The 22,869-nt window shown below is 39.4% G+C and overlaps 1 long non-coding RNA gene across 1 annotated transcript; it reads left to right on the top strand.

The window, feature by feature from the left end:
- The first annotated feature begins 536 nt into the window (after window positions 1-536).
- LOC119716507 (uncharacterized) lies at window positions 537-21,935 on the top strand. Its single transcript, XR_005264645.2, has 3 exons — window positions 537-646; window positions 20,508-20,630; window positions 21,642-21,935. It is a non-coding gene; the product is annotated as an uncharacterized lncRNA (long non-coding RNA).
- The last annotated feature ends 934 nt before the right edge of the window (window positions 21,936-22,869 follow it).

Below are 22,869 nucleotides of genomic sequence, written 5' to 3'. Positions count from 1 at the left end.
AGAAACAGCATTGAGTCATTAAATATCCCCTCTCACTTAAAGTCAGATATTTAGTACACTACACTTATAAATCTGCAGCGAGCAGAGGGCTATTTGTGGGAGATTTCCCTGATGCCCTTGTTTTTCGGAGGCTCGAAGGATGTATAATGAAGAAATACACAGATGCTTTTCCTAGATGTATCTGTGTCAAACTGGATTTAACATCAGAATTATCTCTCCCTAAACACAAGGTAACACAATGAATTTCAAAGAGAATGGCAACAGATCACTCTGCTCGTACATGGCTATGGAATCTCTGTTCCGTGCATAATTCACGATAGCTTGATGTCAAGTCTTTGCTGCACTCAAATGAAGAGATAAAAAAAATATAATAAAGCGTAGCCACCTGTGATGGGAAAAATCTGAGATAAACCTAAGAGAAGCTACATATGTTGGATCTATTCACTTTAATTTTTTAGGAGCACTGCAAAGATTCATTAGGCAGCATAACAGTTGCTGACAGAATCATGTATACCTTTTTTTATTTTCATTTTCCAGTTATGTGGCTGAAGTTTAATGCATTTTTATGGAATTATACAGGAATCTAAAGGCTGACATTTTGAAAAGCAGAAGCGTCACTGAAGAAATGGAGCAACTGAAAGTCAAGGTCAGTTAATCACCTACACTGTTTAGGTCAAGACCTTAACCAGTAGAAGTTTTTGGCTGTCTCCTTGAATTGAAGTGATGTCTTAAGATACATTATCTACCTTCTGCCAAACCTGTGGCTATTGGATATGCTAAAAACCTCCTAAATATTCATATTGCTCTATGGAACCACGTGGAGTCTTCTGCCAAACTAAGAACTGCTGCTATGCTAGGTTATATTTAATAGACAAAATAGGAATGGTTGTGCCAGACCAGGACCAATACATAATCCATCTCCCTGCATCCTGTCTCTGAGAGGGGCCAATAGAAGGCTTGATGGAAAGTGTGTAGGAGTAAGACTATCATGTAGTAACACTTCTCTGTGGTATTTTCCCAGTCTTCTCTAATGAGTCCTCAACAATCTTCTGAGCCAGTGGTGTCATCTTATTATCAAATGGTCCTCAATGGATATTTCTTCCTCAAGTTTTTCTGGTCACATTTTGATCTCATCTTAATTTTTTGCTTCCACAGTGCCCTGTGCCAAAGAGCTGTAGTAACTGGCCAATGACATTTGATTCCTCCTGGTTCTTAGGGGATTTATTTAAAAAGTTACTTACACAGCTACCAATCAAAAGAATTGCATAATCAGTGTGTACTTTTCCTGTGTGGATGCATCTTTGTTTTAGTTTCCTCTCTGTAAAATACAGCCATGTTCCCACAACATGAAAGGATGCTGTTTGTGAATCACTGAGATGTTATGGACACAGTGCCAAGCCTGTGGAAAAGTCCGTGGGGAAAATGAACAGCTGAACAGCATGCTGTACATGAAGCTGGGGCCCAGATAGTGAATAATGAGGAGAAAACAAATTATCAGTGGGATGCTCATTAAGTGAACACCATCCTCTAGTGTACTGGACAAGCATAGACAAGCTTGTTATCCATTTCTGTAATTAGAAGCAGTGTCCTAATAGGTATGCAGAAAAGCATTGAATTCAGGTGACTCTTGTGTGACATTGCAGTCTCAAAAATTTGTTTTAATGCTGTTTGTGCACGTGCATGTCCCATGTCAGGGATAATGCCTCTCATTTAAAGTGAGACAGCTGCTTATTAAATATCAGTATTGTATTTTTTTCTTTCTAAATTCTAAAACACACAAGAGATTCAGAACAGCTGAATTGCTTTTGCTGAGAATTTCATTTCACAACCTACTGATTGCATTATGGATACACTAGTGCAAATATTATTTCTGTAAATGAAAAGGACCACTGTTAATTACTGTGACCTGCATAGATCACATGTGCTAAGGTTAATTGGAGTGTTTATCAGGCTCCTGTTGATAATGAAAACCAGATGCTTTTCACTCACACCAAGATGTTCATAGTTAGCAGTTTCCATATAAAATTAAATTCTATAGGGAGAAGTGTTTGCAAGATGTCCTGGGCTGGTAAACACAAAAGGGATAGATTTAGAATTATCTTTGAAAGTGGTATCCTGTGATATTTATGATCAAGAAATATTTTTGTAACTATTGAAGAAAGGGTTGAATACTGAGGCCAACTGCCCAGTTGCACTAGGAAAGAGCCAGGAATGAACTGATTCAGAAGAGATCTGCGTATATTTATATGGTTGTTTTACCTCTGGGTTAGAGCTGACATAAGGTTCCTGGCAATGTTTGAAAGCTTGCCTTCTTGATCCCAAAATCTCACTCTTGTACAGGTAAAATGAGGTTTTACTGTTTCACAGCTGTCAGTTCAGTACCTTTAACGAACATGGGAATTCACAGAAGAGAAGTAGTAGTGGAAGCTGGTATTAGTGAAGGTGGAAGTCAAATGCATAAATAGATGAAAATTCAATTCCCACTGTGTTCTATGGTACATACCTTGTGGCAGCTATGTGGGGCAGGATTCCACTGTAATCTGGCATGATCACACCAAAAAAGGACAAGAAATAAACACTTCTGAGTTTCAAATTTAAATTAAGGGAATATAAAATTAAAACATAAATGAACGAAACAAACTTAAGTGAATATAAACTTGTAGAAATTAATGTTTTATGGATATAAAGCATTCTCTGGACATTCTGCACAGCATGAGCCTAAAAATATCTTCCAGCTTTATGTCTAGAATGGCAAAAGTAAGGAATAGGTGGTACTGGGGTGATTTTTTGACATTAACTTTGCACCACAGCCAAAGTAATTACAGTGGTTACTCTTAGACCACAGCCAAGAGCTGAGGATACGGCACAGCTAATTTCTTATTGACAAAGGTGGCCTTCTCTACAGCAGGGAATATACTGACAAAAACCTGATGTTAGCCAAAGCAAAGTCTTCCAGCTTTGTTTGCTGGTAAGACAAATAGCCACTACAACATAACTTCTTTCTTGCATCTGCTAGAGGAGACAGAAGTGAGGTGTAGTGTAACTGGTAAGGACATATATTCATGCTGCATCATTACTGGTGCATGAAGCTGCAGTGCCGTGCTGTACACCCACATGTGTTGTGTGATTATAGAGAAGGCAAAGAAGGATGCATGAAGCCAAAAGGAGATCTCTGACAGTGTATGGCTTCGGTGGTCATGAGCTGTGTGGTGGCTCTGCTTCCTCTCACCTGTTTGCTTGCTTACCGTAGGATGGTTGTGGTTGCATGGAAACCAGATGCACAGTCCTCAGGTAAGGGAGTAGCAGCAAACCATGGCAGTGGCGTCCATCCCTGCCTGCTCCTTGCAGTAGCCCAACAACACCAGCACAGGCAGAAGGGGCTCTGCCCCAATCTGCTTGACAGCTCTGGGATTTGACCACCCCTCAGGGCAGGTGGCTCTGACTTGTGCTCAGCCAAGGGCACCCAGGAGCTAAGGTCTCCCCAGACCTGGGCACAAAGTGTCCTACCCAGCATGTCTAGGCAGGAGTACATAGATTTTGGGGATTGCCCTTCTGAAGAGCTTAATTCTGCAAGCTGGCAGTAAGTGGTGCCTATGCTCCCAATCCTAGACATTAGGCACCCAAACTTTGGCATCAAAGCATGCAAAACATTCCCTCCCTCGGCAGTTGACTGCAGCAGTCAGTAAGGCTTTGGTTTTGGCTACCAGTTAGTCCTAATTTTACTGTGGGTCTCCTGAGGTTAAGGAAGGATGAAGTCAGGCAGCAGTTGCTGAGGTTTGGAATTGCCAGAGAAAGGATGGATCTCTCAGCAACTTCACATGCATGATACTGAAGGATCATCCCTTGGCAACTAAGCTTTGGCCATAATGGAGTTACTAAAAGTTGCTGAGAAGAGCTGATTCATGGGCACCAAGGTCTACACGGTGTGCTCTGGGAGTCACTGGCAGTATTCCACAAACCTTATAGGAAGGGAATTAAACTGCCAGGCAACTCCCGGCATTTGCAGAGTTTCTCAAATTCTTGCGTTTGTTGCAGTTACCAAGGGTGTCATCTTCTCTTCCATCATCACAATAATCCCTTCTTCCACACACTGTGCAAAAGGCTATTTGGTATCTAACAATTCCTTTTCATTCGTTTTTGGTTCCTTGTTTATATTAAATGTGAGATCCCTGAGAAAATAACAAGAAGTGAAAAGCAAGTTCACTGGTGCTTTACCAGTGTATTACTTGGTATTTCAACCCATCTGGGTATATGTAGTTAACAAGTTAGATTCAAATTGCTTGAAAATCATTTAACATTTCTCCATCTTTCATTTATTTCTCCTCCTTTCCCCTCCCAAAATACCAAGCATTTCAAACAGTGATCTAATTAAAAATGAAAGAGTATTTACTTGTTTTAAAATGCCTGTGTTATTTCTAACACCAAGGGAGAGGTTGATGTATGTTAAAAACTTCAAATCTAGCATTCTTTTTATTCACATAGGGGATAGAAAGGAAGAAATGTTAGCTTATTTATTTCCTGGAAACATTAAAATTTCCCTACCCTACCCTACCCTGCAGTGTGTTTTGTTTTGTTTTATTTTTTAATAGTCTGTATTCTGATTGCAGCTTGGTAAGGAATAAAAGAAGATTCTTTAGTCATGGGAATGCAGATATGTTTATTTCCACTTTGGGAGTATAACATACTTCTAAAAAAATTCAGCTGTTTCCAGCATTAGTTACTGAAGCACCTGGTATCCCACGCTCCACCCAAGATTATAAAAATATTTGAAACTGCAGGAAGGCGATACAGCTGTGCAAGCTTATATGGAGACTTGTTGATTTCATTAAGTTCAGAAAAAGCAGCTATACCCATAAATGTGTAGTTGCTTGAAAGAGAGAGATGCCATTTGTTAAAATAAAGCTTTCCCCTTAATCATCTGGTATGTAGTTAACATTATAGTCCCCTATCATTTCCCAGGCAATGTGGCATAACCAAATTCTGTTCTCTTTGCAAACATATTAGTTTATTTTTAAGGGTGAATAAAGACACAGTGAAGAGAAATTCAGATCCAGCTCTTGCTGTTGATATTTATCATAGTGAAAAGTGTTTGAAAAAAAACACAACACAAAACAAACAAACAAACAAACCACCACAAACCAAATTAAATTTTCTAACTTTGTGAGTGTTGTCTATGACCATAAATGCAGTTTCTTATTTGAAGACCCTTCTTGCCTTGACTTACTAGATGGCAAGCATATAGCAACAGGAGAGAGCCCTGGCTGGAGGATGCTGTACATATGGGGAAAAGAGCAATGACTGTTTCAGAAGATGGAATTCAATTGTCGGAAGGGCCGGATATGTCCCCTCCCATTGGTCCAGCCGGGGAAAGCTCCTACCATCATCCTGGAAACAGGAAAAATGACACCATGCATCCTTAAGTGTAAGGTAAAGGGATGCGCATCATTCAAGGATAAATGAGGATGTGGAAAATGGTACCTATAAAAATGGGTCTATCTCTGAAAGACAAGAATCCAAATCCAAAAGGAAAGCTATTCATTACAGTGAAGCTAATCTGAAAATGCTTAGTGTGGGAGATAAATGGAATTTTCATCTTTCCCCAAACTCAAGAATCCCCAACTATTTTGAAGAATAGCCAAAACCTATATGGGAAGATTTTTGTAATTTTCTACTTTACATACCATATGTAGTAAGTTGCTGACATTTAAGTGTACCAACCATAAATCAGTATGTGACCAGTTAGCAGGACACATACTGCTGTAGGCATGATAAATCAGGACAAAATGCACAGTATGCAGGACAAAGCATGTCAGTTCACTCACTGGTCTAGTTTCTCACTTGAAAATCGATGGATTGTTGGCTATATAAAACTCTCATACATGGGAAATTGTTTTCATGTATTTGCTCTGCATTCCGTTTGATTTGAAAATGTTCCTAACCAAGCTTATTGACAGTGTTTTCAAGTGGTAGTACTGTATTTGCATATTGTCAGGGGAAAGCTCTGAAACCTGAGAAATCTACTAAGTGACAATTTAATATAAGAGCACATTGATATATTTTTTGGAAATAGAAAGCATCAATAACAAAAAAATGCCAACTGTTAGGATGTCCAAACAGAGGAAAGAGGAGCACAATTACATTTTTTTTCATTAAATTTTTTTAATTTAATTTAATTACTTTCATTACATTTTTTTTTTTTTTTTTTTTTTTTTTAATTAGAGATGCAGTTATACTTGAAATGCACTGAATTGCATTTCCTTTTACTGGTAATCAGTGAGGCAGATACTTCAGAAAGACAGCTCATCATAAGGTAAGCTGGAAAGTATACTATGAGGATGAATATAAACCACTCTCCTGACTTATGCATTATAAATATGAGTATTGATGGTCTCACTGTCACATATTCTACACAGTATGGCACATCAGTCCAACTCCCTACATGTTTCTTCTCTCTCTCTCTCTCCAATGATATAAAAAATAAATAAACTTAAATGAATTTGTTACTGTTTCATGATCGAGTACACAGCAGCGCCCTGCATAAAGATAATCTCAGCTTGTCTCTGTTGAAAGGTGCTGCAAAATTGGATAAAACCATTTCCTTCCTCAGGCTGTCAGATATGGCCTGCTATTTTTTTGCTAGCTAGGATGAGAGAAGAAAGAATGTTAAAAATACCAAGAATTTTCTGTATGGCTGAACTTAGCCTAAAACACATTTGAATCCGAAAGGAGATATGGCCTTGAGAAACAGAGTATTGCTCCAGTTTTCCAGTCTGACCTCTGGTTGTCATAAGGTTTACAGCAGTAAAGGATATCTGGTGATGTATTCAAAGATTAATTGGGTTTTGAAGCGAGTAGCTTTGGTGGTAGGTTTAATGAAAGTCTATCACCAAGATTAGATGTAGTAAAAGAGACTGAGAGAGATACATCTTCTTGTAATGTGCCATTACCACTTGCCAAAGTAGCTGCCTTTCAAGGTCACACAAGGGCCATGACTTCCTTCAGCATACAGCATGTGTATCCAGCTCCCCAGTGCCATACATTGACCAGGTTGTTAGTAGGGTCCTGCCGTGTGTGCTGAATTGCTGTCTAACCTCGCTCACTGTGAGATGAACCTGCCTGGGTGGTGTGAATATGCCTAACGCATTTCTGCACTACACGGCAGTTGCAATAGCAGTAGGAGTACATATGATACCTGTTTGCAACTTTTAAAGGTGGTTATGATAGTAAATTATTATTTTTTTCCCCTGTATTGTCTAGAAAAACATGAAGGGAGGAAGCTGCTTCATCTAACACGAGGGATCACAACACAGAGTTTAAACCAAATGTCCCAGATGGGAGGAAGCAGCCCCTGGGTACGCCTCTGTTGGCTGCAGCTGGGAAGAGCTGCTTAGTTCAGTCTGCCTGCTGCACTATGTATCTGCTGAGTTATGCGAGGTGACAAAAGGCTTGTCAAAGTGCTTCTCCACAGCAGGATTCACCTCACCTCTGCTAGGTGTCGAAGAGGTAGTGTCCGATTTAAGCTAGTTCCTCAAGCTAGTTTCATAGGCACTGAAGTGAGGCGGGCACCTCCAGAGAGTGATTATTCCTGTCTGAGGGAGAGCAGATGAATCACCTTCTGGAAGTGCCTGTTCCTTTCCATTGACTCTAGAGGGAGTCTGGCCTAGCTGTGGACTGGATGTCTAACCCACAGAAGGATAACCCCAGCTGGGAGCAGGAATCCCACCCACAGCGCTCAACACAATGCAGCTCTGCTCCTTGTTAGCCCTTTGGAGCGCCACAGTAATAGAAATCAGTGCAAGCCAAGTCACAACATTAAATGTATTCTGTATATTTATTAAGCATTTGATTTCTCCAGGGCTTTCTGGAGCTCATCACTCACAAAGCTACTTTTTTTTTTTTTTTTTTTTTCCAGAGTTTATGGCTTTATTTTTATAACAAGCTGTCTAAGTGAAATAAATCATCTAAAAGTGGGAAGTAGGTAGAGAGGTTAAGCTGGACATCTGTGATTTTTAGTGACCAGTAAGAGATGGATAGCACCAATCTCTCTGCTTGATTTTCCAGTGACCTTGCTTGTAAATATCGATCTCTGATCCTTTCACAGCAAACATTTTCCTCAAGTTGTGTTTACATCATGAAGTTAGCTTTTTCTTCTGTTCTGCTAAGACCCATTGAGGGGACCAATGAAAGTATATGGAAGTGTCCTGGCTCTCAGATGAGGTGCCTGGATCAACCGTAGAGCAGACCACAATTGCAGTTTTGTGCCCCATTGAGTCTTCAGAAGTCTTATCTGCAAAGGTGAGCATGTTTTCTATTGAATGTGCAAGAACCGTACTTTTGAAGGGTCTGTAACTTGGTTAAATTTGTTTAGTTTTATACTGGGTAGAAAAAGCAGTTACAGACAGACTAGTTAGCCATCGTAAGTGCCAACTCCAGTTTGTGTTCTGAAATTTAGCTTTTTGAGGAACCAGGATTTATGTGTTACTTGTTTCTCTCCTTGGCCCAGTAAAGACAGAGAGTGTTAAATCCTAAAGCAATATCACCCAGCCTGTGAAATCTGAACCACAAACAGTGATAGTTTGGCAAAGTTGTACACTAAAATTCAGGCTGCAGAATGTGAAATGCTGTGGTTGGCAATAGCCTTCCAGCTCTCTGACGATTTTATTACATGCTTCTACAAAGTTAGTGTCCTGTATTTGCTGTGTTTTACTATGCTTATGCTTTTTTATGCCAGGAATGCAGTTACTGATCTACGCCTTTCCATTAAGAATCTGATCTATCTGGGTATACATACAATGGAGACTATTGGAATGTATTCCATTCTGTGTAACTTTTCTTGTATATGCACACTGAAACAAATCCTTTCAATTTACCCTGATATATTCAAGAGCCTGAAGAAAAAAAAAAAAAAGGGAACTAATAGGTGTCATAAGGTATTTATGTGTAGTTTTGGATAAGAATAGATGTCAAATCTAGAGCTGTAAATTCCTTATATATGCTTTTGTTAATTGATAAAACTGCTTAAATATATGCTAGGCATAGTTGTAAACATTTTCCTAAGAAGTTTTATCATGGGCCCAAGAGCATGACCAGACAGCAGTCATCCCCACACACTGGCTCCATCTCAGACTTGCCTCCTGACCTTTGCTGTGGAGATGTGTGGGCTGGGGACAGCTTTAAAGTGCTTGTATTCTGTTCAGTTCAAAGCAGATGGATTTAATTACAGGAGCTATAATTTGCAAAGATTTTGTAATTCAGAAAAGCTTTTAAAAATCCTTTCAGGCTGACTAAATAAATGACCCTTTATTACATTTCTTCATCTTTGCATGGCTGCAGGGAGTTTTACAAGGACCTCTGCTGTTCATTTAATTTATTACACCACCTTATGCTTTACATTCCTCTAAGTTCTCATTTTATGAGTTCTCGTTTTGTTGGTCTTTCACAACATTTTTTCATGCCCCTTGTGTGCTTGCATGTACCAATTATGTGTCACATAAAAATCGTAAATCCCCCAATACCAGCTGGTGTAGTTAATAAACTTGTAACTTTACCCTTGTTGAACTGTGTCAAATCCCTGTAACATCTGGCATGTTTTAATTTCTGTGCTATCAGGGGCTGAATTTTCATTTAAGAGCTCCCAGATATAGGCCTGTCAAGAATTTCTTTGCATTGTACTTTCTTTAGTCTCCTTAAACTGTGTCTGTAAGTCTGAAGACTTTCAAATGACAACTGTTAAATATTTATGGCTTTTTTATGTTTCATTTGTGTTAAGGTTATTTTAATTTTTTATTTTTTTTTTTTAATTTTGTCTTGTTTTCTGATCTAGTGAGTAGCCCAGCCAAATAAATAATGGATTGCCATTGCTCCCTTATGAGCTGATCTTCCTGCCTGACTCTGTACCTATGCCCTCTGCTTGGATCAGGAGAGTGGCAAACATGGACAGGGCATGTGTAAGTGAGGGTGGTTAGGCTAGGCATACAGTTTTCTCTCATTTCTTCTCTGTCATGTGAGATTTTTGTATCATTCATATTCTTAATATTATTTAATAACTCTGAGTTTATGGCCTTTGCTACTCAACAGTGCTGTCCTTAGTATCACTGGATCTCAGAATGTGCTTCATACCATTTGTACTGGGCTGGACATAGGTCAGAATAAAACCTCCCAAGGCTTTTCTTGTATTGCTTTTGGTCTCACACTCCTGCCCTCACACCTTCTCTGTCAGCCTCCACCTGCTTCCTTGTTTTGTTAAACAAAAGGCAGTAGCGTTGCTGAGGGAGGTTTGCTGGAGAGTGTCAAAGGGTTAATACTTTCTTCTCTCACTGGAATTTAATGGATCATTCGTGTCTTCCATATTAGCTCATCTGAGACTACCCCAAATGATATATGATCTGTGTAGGCACTTTCAGACAAACCATACCATTAACAATGCTTCCACAGCATTCCCTCAGCTGTGTGGAAAAAAAAGCTTTGAAAAGACGGGCTAAAGGATGTTACTGCTTTCATGAAAAGGATGAATGATGAGCTGTGGAGGGGAGAGGAAAACAAAACAGTGATACTCAGCTGGGGCCTCTTTCTGTCACCATTTTTTCTCCTTGGTTCAAGGTTATGGGTCTGCACACCAGTTCACATTTGAAGTGTGTCATGTATTCTCCTCTCTTGGAGAATAGCTATAATGGTATTAATATGAAAAGAAATCATTTTGCTGGGGGGAGTCACTGGAAGTCCTTGCTAAGAATAGATATGGCTCCAAATAAGCTTATAAAGTAACAAAGCGATAGGTCTCATGTACATGCTGGAAAGTGTCAGTAAGGCAGCTGTTACTCTGTGCAGACTAGGAGACCTGCCGAGAATAAGTGAGGGGGTAGCTCTGTGAAAGATCCAGCCTGAAGCTGCGACTCGAGGGTGATCTGGCAGCTGAAGAGACGCTCAGCTTCTTGGAAACATCACCTCTGGGCAGAATGGATGTGTGTGATTTTTGGATGTGTGTGATTTACCTTCTGCAGTGTAACTTACACCAAAGCACAGCTTTGCAGCACCGTCCAGAAAATGCAGTGTTTTGTGAAAGTGCTCCCTGCTATACACATACTCTAAAACACCAGATATTTCTGTGTGACTGACTGTCCAGTGTGTATGCCTGAAGCTGCAGGTTGTTAAGAAATCCCAGGCTTAGGTATGCCATCTCCTGAGACCTTGCTGAAGGAAATATGGACACATGGGAATTTATACTGAGGCCAGGCATGTTCTCCCATAATTACAATACAGTGCAATAACCCTAGTTCAGAGCAAAGGCGTTGTCCTGTGAGCTGGTTTAGGTTATCTCCCCTCCCACAAACTCCAAAGAAAATACACTGTTGCCTGCAAATATTGTAGTGCTTACTGAAATATCAATATATACTTGCTGTAAATTAACAGCTTCTTTCACTTGCTTTATACAGTACAACTAAACACTGCCTTTTCCTAGCAGTTGTGCCCCTTACCAGTGGTGCCAGTATGCTCTGGGGGTGTCGGTGGAATCTGTGCGGGTTGTTAATGAGCCTGAACTCCCCCTGCTGACCTACACATGTATGTCCCAGCTGCACAAAGGACCAAGAAATGGGGCTCCTGTGAAAAGTGAGGGAAAGAAACCCACTCAGTGTTTATAACTGGAGTTTGAATTTAGGAAAAGAATCCCCATCACCATGTAGAAGTGCTAGCAAGTCAGGGAGAAGAGGTTGTGTAGCTACTCAAGCTAACCAACTACATTCACACAAAACAAATTCTATTCCACATGGAACTCTTTTGATTATTTATCTGACTGTATTTTACACCAGTCACATATCTTTTCAGACTTTAAAATATACGTGTTACATAATACCTAAAGCAAATTGCTTAGTTCCATTGGAATGCGCTTAATTAACTTATTAGCATTAATTAACACTGTGGAAATCACTAATATGATTCAGAATTTGCTGCTGTTTCTCCATGTTTTCTCTCTTGTCTGCACACACTGAAGCGTGAACTGGGAATAAAACATGGGCCTCCTAAACCTAGAGACTCCATGTAGGTGCTCTTGGTGTCTCTACGACCCTCAGACTCCATGCCATTTTTAGGGGTGATGAACACTCAGGAGGCTGGTATTAAGCTATGAAGCCTTTTATGTTCAGATTATCATCTAAAGAAAATTGAGGCTGATAATGGCTGAACAGTTTGTATATGGCTCATAGAGGGATTTATCCGTGTGACGGCTGGACTATTTTTTCACCTCCTTCCATGGTTGCTCTGTTTCCTGCTAAGGCAGGGAAGGCAGAGCAGTGAGAGCAGCCCTTTCTGTGTTTGTCTTGTGGACAAAGCACAAACATCAGTTTCCTAGCTTTAGTCAAGAACCCTGCTCTACTTTATATTGCACATTAGCATCCAGTACTTTAAATGTCTGCAGCACTGGTATTGTGTGGGTTTGTAGGTGGGAGAAGAGCCTCTTCTTTCATCTCATAGGCACCCTGGCATGGTGCTCACCTCTGTACTGTTGGTGCAGCTCGGACCCAAAGAATACCCTCTGTTTCAAAAGTGCACATTTTGGGTTCAGCCCCCCATTACATACATACAGTTTATTGTCATGGGGAAGCTCATTCTTTCTGGCATGTTCTCACCAGACATGTGAGGTCCATGTACAACCAAATGGTGCATCTTTATTGCCTTTTCTCAGAGGATGTCAAATGTTACCATGCCATTATGCCTTCCAACCCATCCACTCTGCATGAGCATTGTTTTTTGTTCACTGATTAGTTTATATTATGGTTTTACCTTTTGTTGTGCCTTCATGTACTCATTAACAGTAGAGGAATTACAATATAATCTTTGACTCTGTGAAATTATATACTTCCCCAAACCTTGAGCTGGTACCAGTGTATTAAAAATCAAATGCAGCATTATCCAAACCAATTGGCAACAATGTCAGCTTAAGCCTATAATCTTTCATGAGCCTTCTATGATGCTGCTCTTGGGGCATAAAACTTTATCTGGTGTAACTTTTGAGGAATATGAGAAAGATGTATGAAAACATTATTTTACAAGCAGATTATATTTTGTCTTATGCCTTGGAAACCCTATTGTTTAATCTTCTAATTGTTGAATTTTCTGTCTCCAAGTAAATGTTACCTTAAGTACTTGCTAAATTAATTAAGCTTTTGTTTGCACATATGAATGAAGTTCCTGTCTAAAGAGTTTTAACTTATTTGGAGCCTCTGTTAAGGGAAGAGAAAATTAGACCATGAAAATTCATTTCTCTTTACCAGTTTGCTTCAACATACTTCTATATTTTTTTTTAAATTGCAACAGTTCCAGAAGATAGGCAGTATTGACTTGAAGATGTGAATGGATGGAGAGCCTTTCATAAAAAAAAAAAAAAAAAAAAAAAAAATCTAATTGGAATTTTTATCATCTAACTTCCAGTTATTAATTCTTGACATTCCTTCCTTTCTGTTGGATTATGGGGCCCTTCAATATGCTATTTGTCATCATGAAAGTGCTTACTATCTTCAAGCCAACTCAGTCTTCTAAGGAATTTTTATTAGCTCCATATATTCAACTTCTTAGGTTTCTTACTAGAAATAATTTTTTGGTTATTATATCATTCTATTAATTTTTCGTTTTTAGCCATTTCATTTTTCCTCCATAATTTGTAAAATATGGATACCAGCATTATGTGCAATATTTCTGTACATGCTGTAAATACTTTATTACTCTATTCACTGCTCTCTTTACACAAAAGGATCACAAGAATCTAATCCATCCATTTAGCAGTCTCATACCGAGAGCTCATGTTCTGTCACTTTGACATTTTTGTCTTGAAAAATTTATGTCAGCTCGATATTGTTATCCCCCTGTTGCCTCAGAGAGATTGTTTATATTTTCCGGTATTTATCCTTGCACAATATGTAAGATAGCAAGTCTGCAATTCTGGTGGGGTGGGGGGACAGGATGGTGTCTTCCTCCTGTACTCAAAGACGGAAAAAATAATGGGCTTTTTCCATTGTTTTGAACATCTCTTGCTTTCCACGACTTTTGAATGGTGTAAAGATTAGTTCATTCAGGTCCCTAAGTACACTAGAGTGGATGGGAGTGAGACCAGGTGCTTGTCTAATGTAAGTAAGTAATCTCTGACTTGTCTTTGTTCTAGACTGAGCCATTAGCACTTTATCACTGATGTTAATTGTGTCAGCCATCTGAGCCCGGTGTACTTTCCTAATGAAGATAGAAGCTGAAAGACTGAAGCAAAAAAAGCCACTAAATGAATTGCCCTTCCCAAAGCCATCTGCTACCAGCTTTCTCTTTCATTCAGCAGAGGACCAGGTCATCCACTTTGGTCTGATTTATCATAGTTAACCCACTGTAACCCTCCCTTTCTGTGCCTCAAATCAGCAAATGTTTTCCAAATGTGCTGTTTTCAGAATATTGTTCCCTCTGTGTTGGACCATCTTTCCCTCACTGTCAGGAGCCTCTCAAACGATTCCCGTTTCTGGATGAAAAAGCATTTTCTCTTTGCAGTGCAGTTCAGTGAGTTATGGCTTATGACCTTTCCTCTTAGGTGACCTTCGTAGCACTAAGCCTTGAATCTGATATTGAATCTTCTTCCTTTATTTGCCTCTGATGAAATGATCTCAAAATTTTACAATGAAAGTACCTCCTCACTAATTGAAATTCCTAATGACCTTTTGGTCATTAGGAATGGACAAATGTGTCTTTTTTTTTTTTTTTTTTTTTTTACTTCAAAATTTACATAAATTCACAAATGTAGTTGTTGCCTTTCAGAGAGACTTCAGAGTCTAAATAATATTTGTTAGGAAGTGTTCTCTTACTCAAAGTCAACTTTACAATTTCAGCACATATCTCAATGCTGCAGCTATCAGGAAATCTGGACAGTCAATGTCATTGTTAACCTAGCTCAAAATGAATATTAAGTTAAACCTCTTAGCTATCTCAACCCTAGCTAACCTGGTTTACTCTTACAAAGTACTGCAATGGAAACAGTAACACCATCGTATAAACTAAGATTTATTGTCTCACAGGAGAGGTTTCTGAGGTGGAGTTGGTTGAATATCTCAAGGTGACCTCCTTCACTATCTTCAGGTGGGGATGTTCCATCCTTACTAAATGTTCACTCTGGTAAACATATTCGCCACTGGTTTCCACACTTGTAGTCCAGTGAGTATTCAATAAGCAAGATTGAGTAGCACTATGAGGAACTAGTAGATAACTTGCAGTTAGGGAAAGAAAATATAAGGAAACAGATTTTTATTAAAATCCCCACTCTAAAAGAAGCATTAGAGTTTTCTTTAACTTGTGTAGTTCTTTATTAACAGGCTTGTTCAGTGGAAAGAATGGTCAACAGTGCCTACTGTGAATTGTGGGCGTGTCCCAGTGACTGGTTGTGCTCTGAAAATGCCTTAGAATCATTAAGGTTTGAAGAAATCGTCAGGATCATCTGGCCCAACCATCCCCCTACTATCAATGTCACACACTAAACTATGTCCCTAAGCGCCAGGTCCAACCTTTCCTTAAACACCTCCAGGGACAGTGATGCCAGCACTTCCTTGGGAAACCCATTCCAGTGCCTGACCACTCTTTCTGAGAAGAAATGTCTCCTAATTTCCAACCTAAACCTCCCTTGGTGCAACTTGAAGCCATTCCCTCTAGTCCTATCACTAGTTACCTGTGAGAAGGGGCCGACTCCCCAGCTCCCGATACCTTCCTTTCAGGTAGTTGTAGAGAGCAATAAGGTCTCCCCTGAGCCTCCTCTTCTCCAGTCTAAACAACCCCAGTTCCCTCAGCTACTCTTCATAGGACTTGTGTTCCAGGCCCTTCCCCAGCTTTGTAGTTGTTCTCTGGACATGCTCGAGGGCCTCAGTGTCCTTCTTGTACTGAGGGGCCCAAAACTGATTTATTTCAAATGTTTGCTGCTATTAGCTTAAGGGAGAGGAAATTAGAGGAATCCAGAAGTTTTCATTTCCAAGTGAAACAAGTCGCACAGCACAGCACAAGACCTTTATGAATTGCAATATGGCTTCATATTAAACAAAAGCCATCTGGGTTTCCTTTGGCTTTCTATCAGTCTACATTTTTTTTCTTAGATTATGTAGTAGCAAATGTCAGAACTTTTTCACTGTCTCCCATAATGCAAAATTAGTATGTGATTGTCCATGTATCTGTTGCACTCAACTGTGCCATTGCCACCAGCCCTCAATTGTGTAGAGCTGTTCATCTTCATAGAAATATTGCCAGTGAACTTAAATGTCTCTTCACATGAGTTGTGACCTAGATCCTGCAAAATATTAAAACACTTATGTAGCTTGCTCGAGGGGAGTTTTGAATTAGTTGTTATTTTCAGGAGAAGGACTATAAGCTGTTGCAGTAACAGGTGTGGTTCCTGAGCGTCTCCTTAAATGACATTGTAGTTTCCCAAATTGTTGGCTTCCTGGGCAGCTCTGCTAAATCCAGCTGAGACGATTAAAAGCATGGTCGTCCCCAAATGTTTCTCTGCCTCTCTGCTGGAAGTTACTGCCTGTGTAGTAGGACAGGCAGCTATCCTGCTAGATGCCAGCTGCTCCACTTGTGTAGTTCACATCTTGGGCTATTAGCTTTTATTGCAACCGGAGATATACTGGTCTGTGAACAGCGATGCCTTGAGGTATAGTGCCATATTGGTCTGCTATAACAGCAAGAGATGTCAGCAGAAAGGGAACGACAGTCACTGGGAGGTGAGGATTTATGATTTTTCCCTGGTGTGGCTTGCTCATGCTTAAGAACCTTCAATGACTTTGGGTTCATCAGGACTTTGCCAAAACAGGCACTGTGTGAAGTGACTTTATCAAAGTGTTTTACTGATGTTAATGAAATAAGAGAATAGTAATTAGTGTGAAGTGATGCCTGAAAATGAAACTACCAGATACTGCTACCAGCACTACCAGATACTGCTGGACTTGAATGGTCCGATGGGCCATTGCCAAGGCATATGGATAGACCCTGGTAATCTGTCGGTATATGGGCCACACCTCCACCATGAAATAGCTCCATCAGTGCAAGAAAGGTGGCTGGGGCTGTGGGTGCTGTGAGGGCCCAAGTTTGGGATGGAGTGCTGGGGCAGATGGAGGGCCTTGGGGCCCAATCCTTCCTTCCTGGGGGAGGAGAAGGGGTCAGCATTGTCCTCTGAGCTGGTGGCAGGGCAGGAGGCCTGAGGGAGGAAGAAGGATCCTGCTGGAACAACCTTATTTAACCATCAGCTAAGAAAATGTCTGTGACTGCTGATTCCTGAGCACTAATGTTTTCTTATTCTTTGGGGTGAAGATGTGAGCATTTAGAGAAGAAAGAGAGGAAAAAGTACAAAGGGCAGCGGGGATGAGAGATTGACATCCCATGCACAGGCTGCGGTATTCAGTGCAGCCATCCGTCTTGCTGTCCCTCATCTCCCTGAGGACTGATTGAGGCTGGGCTGGGCAGCCAGGGGCTGGCAGGGATGTCTGTGGGGGTGACCCAGACGTCTCTGAACCACACCCTTGGGGGAGCTAGCATGGAGAGCCAAGCTCTGGAAAGAAGAGATTTTGAAGGCTCCTGCTGTTTAATGGACTGCCTACTGGGTATGCTGTGAGTGGGCCTTTGTTTTGGAGGGTTTGCTGCTGGGCAGAGGGAATGGGTATGCCTTTGACAGTTTTGAGAGTTGTTGTGGAAAGAGATGATCCTGCTATTAGATCACTTTGTCAACCTTATCTGGAGTCTGGCAGTGAGAAAACTGGGGGAAGGTGTCTGTTTTGTGCAATGCTCTTTGCGTGCCCTAGCTGGGGAGACTCAAGTGTAGCTGGAAGCACTGGGATCCGATACCAGCTAACAAGGTACAGCAAGAAAAAGGGCATAAGGTTTTAGATACACAGAGTTGGATTTATCTAACAACCCATCTCATCATAAGGCCAACATGTAAACTAGTTCTGGTTAATTACTCTCTGGAGGCACCCAGCTATTTTTCAGGGTGTGAGTCTAAATAACTTCCTCAGATATAAATGTTGGTAATGTGTGTATTCAGAGCTAGGGGAGCTCACCCTGCCCCACCAGCAGCCTGTGGAAGTGACTTGTTGAGTCTATTTGTATCTTGCTGCCATATCAGATATGCTGGTGAAATGTATTACTCTCTTATGAAATTTTATCCTCTGATTCCAGCTCTGTAGCTCATCACACACAGGCACCAAAGTGATACTTCTCAGCAGCTCAAAAAGCTTTCTTTGTGTTTACTATAAACTAAAGCAGTGACTGTACTTGTTAAACTTTTTTTTTTTTTTTCTTTTTTTTTCTTGATTTAATGTGTGTGTATATATATGTGTGTGTGTGTGTGTGTATAACTTGTTTACATCCTTACAGTCTAGTTTGGCCTTGAAATGAGATTTAGTGAGAGATGAGGCTTCTCCAGATAGCAATCTAAAGTCAGAAAGAAAATAATTTACTGAAATAATACCAAATAATATTAAGAGATGGTGATAAACTAAAGGCTCAGGTAAACTGCAAGAGTTGCATCTGAATGGCAACTTCCCCAAAAGCAATAACAGGTTTGAGAATCAAGAATTTTCTACCCAGATATCCCTTTTGAGTAACCTTGAGGTTGTTGCATTTGATCCAGTCTGCTAGCATATTATGTGAAAAAACAAGGAGATAGACAAGAACACTGAGATGTGTGGCACTTTCTTCATGAGCAAAACAAAAGTGATGTTTTGGTAAAGGTTCAGCTGTGAATCTGACAGAACCAAACTAAATACATGGGGAGCAGTTTCATGCATTTCCAGAAATCAAAGTTCACCTAAAGCAGTTCTTATGTCTCCATTGGCCATCATGGAATCTCTGGAACATAAAAGTGCAGAAGGGAAATCACTGATTTTGTTTGTTTTTATAAACTTTCAGCAGTTTTTTGTTTTTCATAACTGATTTCCTGGGTCATTTGCTGGTCCTTCAGGTTTGTTATTACACAGACTTGTGACATTTCTGGCAGCTTTGTGGTGATGATGTGATGTGACAATGAGCGTATCCATTAGATTAGGCTTCTTTTTTACGTGTAGCTGTGCAAACTTTGAGATGGATCAGAGGTCAGCTCTAAAAACTGCACCTAATCACTTAATTAAGAGTTTTAACTTATCTCTGTCTAATAATATATACTGTCTTTTGGAGTAACTAATATTGCTTTTGGGGTCTTTTTTTCCCCCTAAATTGCTGAGGCCTTCTGAAACCAGGTAGAAGTGTGAATTGAACAGTTACAAGAAGAGAAAACAAATTTTGAAAACTTGTTTTTAAGCTTTTCTATTTTTTTTTTCCAGTTCCTGGGTCTTGAGGCTTTTTGAAAGTATAAAGTGTGATATTTTCCCTCTTTTTTTTTTTTTTCCCTTTGAAAAACAAAACAAAAATAAAAACATTCCTATTCACAGGACTAGCAGACCCTGGTCTGCTCAGTTGAAACCATGATTACTGAAGGATAAGATGAATATATTTCTTATTGAAGGGCAATTGACGGATTAAAGGCTGATTAACGTTGACTATTGTATACTTGTGTGAGGTAGTAATTATTTGATTCCTGGTGGGCAGAAGTCATTGTGAATGCTTGTGTGCTTTTGACAAAAGTGGAGGACTGGCAGAATGATTCTTGGGAAAGTGCAATTTTTTCTGTTAAGATGGAGCAGCCAAATACTTCCTATGCAGTATGTCTCAGCTTTTATATATTAAGAAGTATATAAACATACTGAGAGTAAGGAGGGTTGGGGAATCCTTCCAGAGGCACTCAATAAATCCTACATCAGGTAATAAACTGGTTGATATGAAAGGGCCTGTCTAGTCACGTGAGATACTTATCTCTTATTGAGATTTGATACTTATCACAGACCCATGAGTTTGCAAAATTTAGGTGGGAAGTTTTCCCACCTAAATTTAAGGTGAGCAAAGGCCATGACAAGCCATTTCTGAAAACAGACTGGTATTTCACACTTATCAAACCATTAGAGAAGTCTTTGTTCAGTATTTTAGAATTTTTGAATTTCTTGAGAAGCACAAGACACTAGAGAGGAAAAAAGTAATGCTAACTCAAACAAGCTCCAAATAGCTTTGTGTTGAGAAGATCTGGCTTTTATAAAACCTTTGCTCTGTAACTCAAGGCGCTTCATCTATCACTACAATATGCTATGCTCATACCTACAGTCTGTTCCTATGTACTGTGATAACAGATGTTTCAGGCATTGCAGTAGGCTCCTGCCTACTGTGTGCACTGTGCCTGGCAGTGCAGAAGATGTGGTCCAACTTTGTACGAGAGGAGACTTGTTGGTAGCTCCCTTACCTTGCTTTGGGACCTGTGTTTAACCTGGTCCTTGCCTGAGCTGTATTATGACTATGCCTGTTTCTGGCCTTGCACCTTGTTGACCCTGATCTACAAGGCATTGTGTTTTGACTTGATTAAGATGTCTGTCCTGCTGTGTAACTTATATGTGGCTTAAAATTGTTTTCTTCCATTGCAGGCTGTGATACATCAAATAACTGGTGTTTCCCACCTGTTATGAACATGTACAAGGAAAATCAATTGCAAGTTGGTGCCCTTTCTTTTTGAAGCCATCCACTGAAGACAGGATTAGTCTTTTCTGGTGAATTTTGCAGTCACATTTTATATTCCCTTCTAGATACAATTTTATTTTTTTTTTCCTCCTGATTGTATTGGTTATGATGAACATATGTTGGCTAATAATAATGAACAACCATAATATCAACAATGTTATAGTTTTGAAATTTATTTGCAAATATGTCAAGTAGTCTTTTTATGCATGCTTTGATATTTTCCATTCCTTTCCTCTGATGGTGTCTCCATAATTTCAATTGCTCTGTGGTATACATCACAGTAATTATTATGTAAAGAGACATGAACACTTCTAAAAAGTAAGCTATTCATCATAAATCTGCTCAGTTTGTTAGTTTAAAATAACCACATGAGTATTATGAGTTGGCAGCAACTATTCTACCTCAGAAAGAGGTAGGGTATTGCTTCCATGCTGAGGACACTTTAAATAAGGCCAGTGACAAAACTGTGAGCTGTGGTTACTGTATTTTGCCACAGTTCAGCACAATATCACCCCAAAGTAACATGCCCTGGTGTGGTAAGGATGCAGAAGTGCAGCTGGATCTCCTATGTAAGGAAAGAACCCTCAGGGTATCATTCCTAACTAATCGGCTTAAGAAGACCCAGTTGGAATGAAGAGGCAATAGCTGGAAAGTAAAAATTATTATTACTATTATTTTTTAAAGAAAGTCCTGGCATCAAAGTGACTACATAAATAAATGAAGAAATATTTTGTTCCTCAGATATGAACTTTCTCAGTTGAAGTATGCTGATGAAAAGAGGAAAACAGTTATTTTGCTTTGCACTTTGTTTTTGAATGCATAGTAAAGCCTGCACCATTTTTTTTTTTTTTTGGTGGCTTTGGGTAGGAAGTTATTTTTCTGTTTTAACCAAAGTATCAGCATGTCTCATTTTCTGTCAATAATCTACAGTTTTGTCTTAAAGACCTCTTTCCTTCAGTCTCTGTTAAAATCTCTTTAAGAGTTTTACTCTATTTACTGGCACGTGTACTTCTCCTTAAAGGGTGTTCTTTATGTTGTAGGTGGGTCTGTTGGATGCATTTATTCTCACATTTGTAAGTATCTAACTCAACCATTAGAGCTGGAGTTTGGAGTCTGCTTTGGATCTTTCTATACTTGACCTTAGACAATGTGCATCTTCATCTTACTCAAGTGGTAAACACCACTGTGATGTTGCCTTTCTCTTTCCATTTATATAAAGTTAGTCTACAGTGACCATGTACTGTAAATCTGTCAGGTAGAAGAGATGAATCTGAGTATGAACAGTGAGTGTAAGGATAATATATGATGTTGAATTGTACCATATATGAGGGAAGAATTCTACTGGTTTTTCATTCTTTTTTTTTTTTTTTTTTTTTTTTTTCTTTAGTTGACCTATGGTATAGTATTTGGTATGGTTGTTAGAATTCTTTACTATTTTTTTTTTTTTTTTAACATGCACAACACATTAAAACACTGAAATACAATCTCTGTGGAATCCCCTTGGAATTTTTTTGAAGCTGTGAACATTTAGCTTCCTTTCTAGCTTTCTAGCTACCTTCTTGTTTTTGTCCTATAACAAGATCCTTTAATATAACTCCCAGATCTGTAGTATAGAACCTTACACCTTATAAAAAAGGATTTTGCAATGGAGGTAAGGAAATGATATCAGAAATATCTCTGCAAACAGCTTGCCATAGAATTAAAGAGATAGTGTCGAAGTTGGCATGATGCCAGTACTGGGCAAACACTGCTTTTGGATATTTTTCGAAAGTTGATTTAATTCTTCACATATGTTCTTTCCCCAGCCCCCAAAGAAATAGTTTTGCAATGCTCTTAAAAAAAAAAAAAAAAAAAAAAAAAAGAAATCAATGCCAGCTGTTGAGTTTCTTAGAAGAAACTTTTAACAACAAAGAACTCAGCGCGCACAATGGAATTAAATACCCTGGGTACAAGAAACTGATTTGTTTTAAAATAAAGATTGTGATCAACAGTAAATACAACAAAATAAAGCTTTTATCATGGAAAAAAAAACTTGAAGGGAATAAAAAAATCCAAGAAGATGAATTTCTTCCAGTGTTAAGTCCTACAGATCAAGACAGAGATGCCATCCTTGCTCAGGTTGGTTGCTACCTGAGGTAGAAATAAGGGAGTATTTAATGTACATTGTAGTCAGTACTTTCAATAAACCCCTTAACTGGCCTGTGGCTGCAGCTAGTGTTTGCACATACCACACCTGGTAATTTGGTACAAACCTCTTGCAAACACTGC

This window comes from Anas platyrhynchos, chromosome 3, assembly GCF_047663525.1.
Source record: "Anas platyrhynchos isolate ZD024472 breed Pekin duck chromosome 3, IASCAAS_PekinDuck_T2T, whole genome shotgun sequence".
Taxonomy (NCBI): domain Eukaryota; kingdom Metazoa; phylum Chordata; class Aves; order Anseriformes; family Anatidae; genus Anas; species Anas platyrhynchos.
This window is presented reverse-complemented; position numbering and strand designations above follow the sequence as displayed.